The sequence below is a fragment of the Jaculus jaculus genome, chromosome 9, assembly GCF_020740685.1.
Source record: "Jaculus jaculus isolate mJacJac1 chromosome 9, mJacJac1.mat.Y.cur, whole genome shotgun sequence".
NCBI classification, from domain to species: domain Eukaryota; kingdom Metazoa; phylum Chordata; class Mammalia; order Rodentia; family Dipodidae; genus Jaculus; species Jaculus jaculus.
The window spans coordinates 84,441,195-84,451,564 of NC_059110.1; the positions used below are offsets into that span (position 1 = coordinate 84,441,195).

Consider the following 10,370-nt stretch of genomic DNA (forward strand, 5'->3'; position numbering starts at 1 on the left):
ACGAAAGAGAGGATAAGTGAGCAGTTTACAGGGCTAAGTGTTTTTTTGGACCCACGCCCATTGCTGATGGAGCAGGGTGGAATATTTATCCCTTCCTTGCCCTCACTCATTGTCACTTGGTCAATTTCATTTTCTCCCCATCCTCCTTTAGCCCCTGACAGAGAATGCTGTCTGAGAAGATGCAGGAAAGAGTCATGGAGAAAAAATACTAGCAATGAAACGAGGTGATGCCCACCACATCCTACCTCTTTAGTGCTTAATCAAGCAATACACGATGAAAGCAAGATTGCTGCCCACCTACCACACCCCCTCTCTTAACTAACTGGGCATCTGTGCCAGGTTAAAAATACCCTTGTGTTCTGGAACCTCCCCCGCTGCCCAAGCTCACGCCAATCTCTTGTGAGTGCCACCCGGCTGCTTGGCAAGAGGGATCCCTCTGAGTAGAGAGAGGTCCTCACACACTGGCCCCACCCTGGAGTCCTGGGAGAAAGACCCTGGACTCTGAAAACATCTGGGAGTGGCAACGGCTGCCCGTGGAGCTCGGGCAGGAAGAATGAGCACTGGTTGAGACCCAGCAGAATGACAAGGCCTGTGCCCTCTGGGCCAGTACCCAGGCACGGGAGGGAGGAGCTCCCAAATATCATTAGTGTATTCCCATCCCCAGCACCTCAGCCAGACTGTTGACCTTCCCACTGGGGAAGACACTGGGGGGACTTATATTACTGGTAGCAGACCTCAGTCTGAGGACAGTTATCATCGTCATTACTGTCATCGTTACTGCTGCCATATACTTAGTGCTTACAATGTGCCCAACACGCTGCTAAGTACTGCCTGTGGATTGATTCAACTGACCTTCCCAACAACCATAGGGCAGTAACAACAGACTCTTTATTTTTTTTTTTTAATTATTATTCCTTTCTTTCTCTCAGGCTCTATTTTTTAATTTTATTTTTATTGACAACTTCCATCATTATAGACAATAAACCATGGTAATCCCCGCCCCCCCCCACTGTCTCCTTTGCAACTCCATTCTCTATCATACTCCACCCCTCTCAATCAGTCTCTCTTTTATTTTGCTGTCATCATCTTGTCTTCCTTTTATGATGATGGTCTTGCGTAGGAAATGTCAGGCACTGTGAGGTCCTGGATATCCAGGCCATTTTGTGTCTGGAGGAGCATGTTGTAAGGAGTCCTACCCTTCCTTTGGTGATTACGTTCTTTCTGCCACCTCTTCTGCAGTGGACCATGAGCCGCGGAAGGTGTGATGGAGATGTCCCAGTGCTGAGCCCTCCTCTGTTATCTCCCAGGCTTTTCCTGGATTCCTTTCTTTCCTAACCAGCCATGCTGCATGAACCAAACAGCTCTGAGGGCTTCTTCACTCACAGTCCTTTGAGGAAAGCGGCTACCGGCTGTGGGGAACGAGGTTCCTGCTTCACCTTGGACTTTGTCTGCTACCAAAGCGTTGGCCCTGGGGCTAGGGCTGATGTTAGTTTGCTGTCACTGTCATGAAATAGCAGAGACGGGCTTACTTTATAGAGAGAAGCTTAGAGGCTGGGGAGATAACTCTGTGGGTAAATGCTTGTGTGCAAGCACGAGTACCTGAGTTTGGACCCCTAGAATCCACACGAAGCCAGACTCAGGAGTGTGCACTTGTAACCCCAGTGTTCCTATAAGGGAGATGGAGAGTGCAAGCACCCGGTATTCCATTTTCAGTGGCAAGAGGTCCTGGTCCATGTCCGTGTACATGTGCATGTGTATGTGTACATGCACACACTTGCAAATAAAGTAAGAGAAAAGAAAAGTTTAGAGAGCTGCACATGCTGACACGGGTTTATAATCCCAGTCCTTTAGAGACAGAAGCAGGAGGATCAGGAGTTCAAGACCAACCTGGGCTACGTAGCCAGTTTGATACCAGCCTTGACTACATGACACCCTGTCTCAGAAACAAACAAACAAAAAAGCTTTTAGCCAGGCATAGTAGTATAATAGTGCATAACAGGTGTAATCCCAACACTTAGGAGGCAAGGCAGGAGGATTGCTGTGAGTTCAAGGCCAGGCTGAGCTACATAGTAACTTTAAGGCCAGCCTGGGTTACATAGAAAGACCCTGTTGAGAGAGAGAGACAGAGGCAATTTTAGGGAACCCCTACAAGGACATCTGGTGTGGAGATACACTGAAATCTTTGGAAGTGGGTGTTACATTGTTGTTGGATAAGAATCATTGCTTTGGGCTGGGTATACAGCTCAACTGGTGGAGTGTCTGCTTGCCTAGCGTGCATGAAGCCCTGGGTTTGATCCCCAGCCCTCCATTAACTAGGCAATCTCAGCACTTGGGAGGAAGAGTCAGGAAGATCAGAAGTTCTAGGTTATCCTCAGCTACATAGTGAATTTGAGACCAGTTTGGGCTAAATAAAACCCAATCTCAACCCTTCCCACTACTCCCCCCCCAAAAAAAATTATATTAGGCCAGGTGAATTTGTAATGACAGCTTGTGTCACAATCTCTCTCTCTTTTGTTCATTCAGCACTGGTGTGTCCATGCTTTTCTATTTCTGCTTAGTAAGATGAGGTCAGGGGAAGAGATTGAATAAAGGAAAGGTGGAGGGAGGGCTAATCAAAATCCAACAGGTGCAATAGTGGAACATCTGTTATGGGGGAAACCAACTACCCTTTAATTTGTCTGCAGGCCCATGGTGAATTCATCAGTGGAGATAAACAACCGTGGACCCTGCAAAACTTAAGTTTGGCCAACCAGGCCAAATGAGCCAATGGGTGCAATAGTGGCATGTCTGTTATGGGGGAAACTAACTGCTCTCTAATTGGACTGGAGACCCACTCTACAGGAGGAAATACATGCCTGATACTGAAAACCTATAACAGGGGTAGTCATGAGCCCTAGAAGTGTAATGTCTGCTGGTGTCTGGCTCAATGCTCAACAAACTGCCAGTAAGCACATCTCTTAATGTTCATACCCATATATTAATGCTACCCTCACCTTTGGTTAGAAAATCTTCTCTTTTCAGATTGTAGGGACCTTGAGATGACTCAGAAGGCACCATGGTGATGAGAAGAAGTAACAGGGAGCGCTCAGCACTAAAATACCTCTATCACATCTTCCAAGGCTCAGGGTCCATCGTGCAAGAGGGGGTGGAAAGAATGTAAAGTCAAAGGAAGGATGAGAATGCTTACAATGAAATTTTCCAGGCACAAAATGGCCTGGATATATATGACCTCACAGTGCCTGACACTACCTACACAAGACCATCACATCATCATAGGAGGAGAAGATGATGACATAAAAAATAAAAGAGACTGATTGAGCAGGAGAAGGGACATGACGGAGAGCGGAGTTGCGAAGGGGAATGTTGGGGGTAGGGAATTACCAGGGTTTATTGTCTATAATTATGGAAGTAGTCAATTTAAAATTTTTTTAAAAAGAATTACATCTATAATGCTGGGTGTGGTGGTGCATGCCTTTAATCCCACCACTTGGAAGGCAGAGGTAGGAGGATCACTGAGAGTTTGAGGTCAACATGGGACTACAGAGTGAGTTCCAGGTCAGCCTGGACTAGAGTGAGACCCTACCTTGAAAAACCAAAAATAAATAAATAAAAATAAATTATAGCTTTAAGTGTCAAACTGGAATTTATAGTTGTAGTTAGCAAGTAAAGAATTGCTAATTACATTTAGCCATTGAGGGATTTGGGGTTTCAAAGGCTGCTGTCACATTGACATGGGCTTTCTTGGTCTCAAATCTTCAGAGCAAACCTAAAAATTATCAATTCTTGCTGGGCATGGTGGCACATGCCTTTAATCCCAGCACTCAGAAGGCTGAGGTAGGCAGATCACCCTGAGTTCAAGGCCACCCCGAGACTACATAGTGAATTCCAGGTCAGCCTGGGCTAGAGAGTTAGACCCTACCTGGAAAAACAATCACCACAACAAAAGAAATCAATTCTTGGTGTCTGAACCTCTCTAACAATGACCTGAGACAGGCTTTCTCATCTGGACTCCAAGAGGAAGTCTATTAATTGACTAAAGGATCTATACAACCACTTCTGAGGAACATTTGCATTTCAAACTTGCCTGAGGTCAAGCATATGACATTCCTTCTCTCTTCCTGACTGACTGAGAAGAGGCTCTCGCTTGCTGGTTCTCTCTAGTTTTTGTTTTTTCAAAGTAGAGTCTCACCAGGCTGACCTGGAAAGTATTCTGTAGTCCTAGACTGGCCTCAAATTTACAGTGATCCTCCTACCTTTGCCTTCTGAATGCTGAGATTAAAGATATGTGCCATCACGCCTGGCTTTTGATTTTGTTTTGTTTTGTGTTTTTGTTTTTTGAGGTAGGATTTCACTCTAGCTCAGGCTGACCTGGAATTCACTATGTAGTCTCAAGGTGGCCTCGAACTCACAGTGATCCATCTACCCTCTGCCTCCTGAGTGCTGGGATTAAAGGCATGCACCACCATGCCCAGCTAGCTGATGAATTCTTGACCCTCCTGCCTCCACCTCCTAAGTGCTGGGATTACAGGTGTATGCCACCATACTTGGCTACTATATTATTTCTTGCATGAACCCCATGTCACAGTGGTGAGGCAGAACAGAAATGGTGGGTGGCGAAGACAAAGAAAGGCTGACAAAGTTATTTTCCAATTAAAGGAGATGAGAGAGGCACATGACAGCCACATGCAGCACAGGGTCCCGGATTGCTACTGGGCCAAAGGGGGAGAGGGGGAACCCAGCTATTGAGGATGTTCTTTGAGCAACTGACATGATGTGAATATGGCCCAGATATTAGAGAAGAGCATTGGTGGTTTTTCTGTGTTGTTGTTTTCTTTTTTCTTTCTTTTTCTCTCTCTCTCTCTCTCTTTTTTTTTTTTTTTTTTTGAGGTAGGCTCTCCCTCTATCCTAGGCTGACCTGGAATTCACTATGTAGTCTCAGGGTGGCCTTGAACTCACAGTTCTCGGCGCCCCCAGTGACCACCAAGGAGAACCAAACACATATGCAAGGGCAAGGAGCTTTATTTCCAGCTTAAGCTTGGTCTCTTGACTTCACCAACTGCAGTGGATCCCTACAAGAGCCCCGAGCAACAGGGGGGCAGGTTTTTTTTATAGGGATTTTAACAAAGAAGTAGGGAATGGGTACATGACTGGTTGATTTCTTAGGACATTGGTGGCAAGGTTGACGGGCAGGAGCTAGGTAACTAAGCAACCTCTGTTGCGATTGGCTAAACAAGCAGCAATAACATTTGTGTGTATTTCGATTGGCCGAGACAGGGAGGTAGGCGGGATAAATCTCTTAATTGGCCGGGGCAGGGAGGTAGGAGGGACAAGTCTTTGGCAAGTCTCAGGTGTCCTGGGCAGGGGCCTGGGGGGCTGCCCCTTTGTTCCTTTGTTTAAGCGGAAACTTGTAATTTAGGCCTAACCAGGGCAGCACTCTACTGAAGCCTGTCATGGTAGTTCAGTTTCTGGGTCCTTCACCTACCTCTGTCTCATGATGCTGGAATTAAAGGTATGAGCCACCACACACACCTGACTTTGAGCACTGATCTTTTTGTTTTGTTTTGTTATTTTCAAGGTAGGGTCTCACTGTAGCTCAGGCTGACCTGGAATTTGTCTCAGGGTGGCCTCGAACTCAGGTGATCCTCCTACCCCTGCCTCCCAAGTGCTGGGATTAAAGGTGTGCGCCACTGTGCCCAGCTTGCATTGATCATTTTTGACAGTGGCATTGATCATTTGTACTGAGGTGTGCATGGGAATTTTTTTTTTTTTTGGTTTTTTTCAAGGTAGGGTCTCATTCTGGCTCAGGCTGACCTGGAATTCACTATGGAGTCTCAGGGTGGCCTCGAACTCACGGCGATCGTCCCACCTCTGCCTCCCGAGTGCTGGGATTAAAGGCGTGCGCCACCACGCCCGGCTGAAATGTCTTTGTTCTTAAGAAATACACAATGAGGGCTGGAGAGATGGCTTAGCAGTTAAGGAGTTTGCCTGCGAAGCTTAAAGACCCAGGTTTGATTCTCCAGGTCCCACGTAAGCTAGATGCATATGGTGGTGCATGCATCTGGAGTTCATTTGCAGTAGCTAGAGGCCCTGGCAGCCCATTCTCTCTCTCTCTTTCTGTCTCTAATAAATAAGCAAAAATAAATTAAAAAAAAAAAAGAAATACACAATGAGAGCCAGGAGTGATGGCACATGCCTTTAGTCCCAGCACTTGGGAGGCTGAAGTAGGAGAATTATCATGAGTTCAAGGCCACCCTGAGACTACATAGTGAATTCTAGGTCACTCTGAACTAGAAAGAGACCCTACCAAAAAAACCAAAACAACAACAAAAAAAACAAATGGCAAATACAGATAAAAGATTATGGTAGGCCAAAGTGGAATTGAATCTTGCCTCATCTGCTTAGATCTAAACTACTCTACACTTCATTTTCTCCATCTGTAAAATGGAGTAATAATGGGTTATATATCCCTGGTAAGAGCTTAACGCAGGGTCTGATCCATTGTAAGAGCCTAATAAGTGTTTCTTTTCCACCTCCTTCTTACTGTTATTTGAATTCTCATTCTATACCCCAGGCTGTCCTTGAACTCCCAGCAATCATCTTGCCTAAGCCATCCAAGTCCTGGGGTTGCAGGTATGCACCACTCTGCCTGGCTCTGTTTCATTTATTTATTTTTAAATATTTATTATTTTTAACAAACTCCAGACACATACATCTGTGCATCTGGCTTATGTGGTTACTGGGGAATCGAACCCAGTTCCTTTGACTTTGCAGGCAAATGCCTCAACTGCTAAGCCATTCTCCAGCCCTCCTTTTTTTTTCGAGGTAAGGTCTCACTCTGGCTCAGGCTGAACTGGAATTCACTATGGAGTCTCAGGGTGGCCTTGAACTCACAGCGATCCTCCTACTTCTGCCTCCCCAGTGCTGGGATTAAAGGCATGCGCCACCATGCCGGACCAGCCCTCTGTTTTTATTATTACTATCTCATATTACTCTCAGTAATCCCAGCACTTGGGAGGCAGAGTTAAGATGATCTAGGCAAGTTTGAGGTCAAGCTGGACTATATGTTGAATTCCAGACCAAAGAGCATTTTGCCTATGTAGTTTTCCTCTCCCCAAACCAGAAGTCCAGTTTATTAGTCACTATAGCAAATACCTGAGACAACTAACTTGTGAAGAGGAAGAGTTTACTTTGGCTCACAGTTTTGGAGGTTTCAGTCCCGAGTTGGTTAGCCCATAACCTGGCAGCCCATGATGGCCGGAACATGGACAAAGCAAAGCCGCTCGCCTCATGGCAACATAAAAAGCAGAAGCGGGCTGGAGGGATGGCTGAGCAGTTAAGGTGCTCGCCTGCAAAGCCAAAGGATCCAGGTTCGATTTGCCAGGACCCATGTAAGGCAGATGCACAAGGTGGCACATGCGTCTGGTGTTCCTTTGAAGTGTCTGGAGGCCCTGGCGTGCCCATTCTCTCTTTCTCCTTCCTTCTTTCTCTCTGTCAAAAAAAATAAATAATAAATAAATAAATTTTAAAAGTTATCCTAAAATATTAAAAATTTTTTTTTTTAAAAAAAAGCAGAAGAGAAGCAGAAGGTCCTGCAATTGCCTTCAAAGGCACACCTCCAAGGACTCAAGACCTCCTAGTAGGTTCCACTTCTTAAAGGTTCTGCCCCTTTCTGATAGCACCAACCTGGAGACTTAGCCTAAGGATATTCAAAACCAAACGCGAGCATGTAGGTAATCATGATGAAACACTCAAGAAATTCCCAAAGTGGGTCAGAACTCTTTCAAAATGTCAAGGTCATTACAAGAAGGAAAATCTGAGCAACTGTCATAGCCAAGAGGAGCTAAGGAGATGTAATGACAGGATGTCCTGTGAGATCTTGGATGGGATCTTGGAGTAGAAGAGGAACTTCTGGGTAGTGTTGAATAAACTAAGTCGGGTGTGGTGACACATGCTAGAGCAAGATCCTACCTAAAAAAATTAAATTAAATGGGCTGGAGAGATGGCTTAACAGTTAAGGCACTTGCCTGTGAAGCCTAAGGACCACAGTTCTACTCTCCAGGTCCCATATTCGCCAGATGTACATGGTTATGCATGCATCTGGAGTTCATTTGCAGTGACTAGAGGCCCTACTGGGCCCATTCTCTCCCTCTGTATCTAATAAATAAATAAACAAATAAATAAAACAATAAAAAATTCTAAAATTAAATAAAAAATATTAATACTGATGTGTTCCATCAATTGCTTTATTTTTTATTTTTATTTATTTATTTGAGAGTGACAGAGAGAGAGAGAGAGAGAGTGAGAATGGGCGTGCCAGAGCATCCAGCCACTGGAAACAAACTCCAAACCTGTGTGCTCCCTTGTGCATTTGGCTAACGTGGGTCCTGGGGAATCGCGCCTAGAACCAGGGTCCTTAGGCTTCACAGGCAAGCGCTTAACTGCTAAGCCATCTCTACAGCCCTCAATTACTTTATTTATCTTTTTTTTGGGGGGGGGGGTCGAGGTAGGGTCTCACTCTAGCTCAAGCTGACCTGGAATTCACTATGTAGTCTCAGGGTGGCCTCGAACTCCCTGCGATCCTTCTACCTCTGCCTCCCGAGTGCTGGGATTAAAGGTGTGTGCCACCACAGTCGGCTTATTTATCATTTCTTTTCAGCCTTCATTCTTTTTGTTTTTATTTATTTACACATACGCTTGTGTTGATGCGTGTGTATGGGCATACCAGGGTCTCTTGCTGCTGCAAACAAACACCAAACTCTGGCTTTGCAGGAGCGACTGGGGAGCTGAACCCAGACCAGCAGGCTTTGTGAGCAAATGCCTTTAACCTCCGAGCCATCTCCCAAGCCCCACCCTTATTCTGAAATGGGACTTTTCCACATTTTCAAGTGGTCCTGTACCCAAGGAGGTCATCCTGACTGAAAGCCCAGTCACATGTGCCAATCCCTTGCCCCAAGTTCTTCCACAGCTCTGCAGGAGGGTAGCACAGGCACCAGGGAGTGTACTTAGGGGCAGTGCTACATCAAACAGGCTGGCTAGGAGTCTGAAGCAGCATCAGGAGGATCTGCCTTCCCACTGGCCGACGTGACAGAATCCCCCTCTTGTTGCTGTGTGTGAGTACTGATCCAACCGAGCAGTCAGCTGGATAGGCTGGTGCCGAAGCAGGGAGTGGGTGCAGGTCGTGAGGAGTGTGGACCTCCTACCAGCTCCCCCTGCAGCAGGGTCAGGCTGGGCAGCTTAGCGTAGTTGATCAAGCCCTGTCTGCTGAGGATGCTGTCATCGATGTAGCCACCTAGCAATGGCATGAAAGGCGCACTCTTGAGGATCCTCACCATCTCCTTGGCCTTGGGCTCTTCACTGACCAGCAGCAGGTTGTGCCCCACAAAAAGGGGCAGCAGATTTTGGTACTGGGATTCCTCCAGAAAGGGCCTCAGAACCTCGCTGGGGAAGATCTTCATCGAGATCTTATGTTTCTGTAGCTGGTCCCAGATAAGAAGTTTGTCCTCTGCGCTCATGGCCACATTCTGGCAGACAGACAGCGATCATTCGGTTGTCTCAGAACACTGCTGCTCTCTCCTAACGAAGGAGCCGAATGAGAGCTGACTCCTCCTTGGGGGGCTTGGGTGGAGGTGGTAGGCGTCTGGGGTTTATGGCAGGTTTTGGGGGGGATATACTCAGTTATAGCCATAAGCCTCTGCCGCTGAAAGGGCATGACACTATGGTGACGGGTTACGGCTTTGGGAACCATGGTGTACAGCCTGGAGGGTGGGCAGACAACCTCAAAAAAAAAAAAAAAAAATTGAGCAAAGCGTAGAATCCCAAAGCAGGGTGATTGGGGCATATTCCTGGTGACGTGGTCGCGGTGAACCGGCCGGTGTCAGGGCACACCGGAAGTAGTAAGAGAGTCAGGAAGGACCAGAAGGAAAGAATGGGGAGACGAGGACTGGACAGGGTGACCAGTGAGGTCCCGGGCCGCTCCTTACCCGCCTGGGGCAGGAGACCCCCTCGCAGCTTTGCAGCCATGGCTGCAGCCATCGCCACCAGAAACTTACTTATCATTTTTGACACTGGGTCTCGTGTAGCCCAAACTGGCCTTGATCTTGATTTGTAGTAGAGATTGGTCTTGGACTCCTGATCCTCCTGATTCTACCTCCCAAGTGCTAGGATTACGGCATTGTCAAAGTGTAGCCCAGTCTAGCCTTGAACTTGCAATCTCTCTGCTTCACTCTCATCCTTTGCCTATCGTGTGTTCTCAGGTCTAGCATTGGTTTCTTAATTGTAACAAGTGAGGCGAGGGATGTCGCTCAATTGGTAGAGTCTTTGTGTAGCATGCACAAAGCCCCGGGTTCAATCCCCAGTGCTACCTGAAACTG

The 10,370-nt window shown here is 46.7% G+C and overlaps 1 pseudogene; it reads right to left on the bottom strand.

Annotated features, from left to right (window-relative positions):
* Window positions 1-9,000: 9,000 nt before the first annotated feature.
* On the bottom strand, window positions 9,001-10,032 carry LOC101602649 (annotated as a pseudogene).
* Window positions 10,033-10,370: the final 338 nt, after the last annotated feature.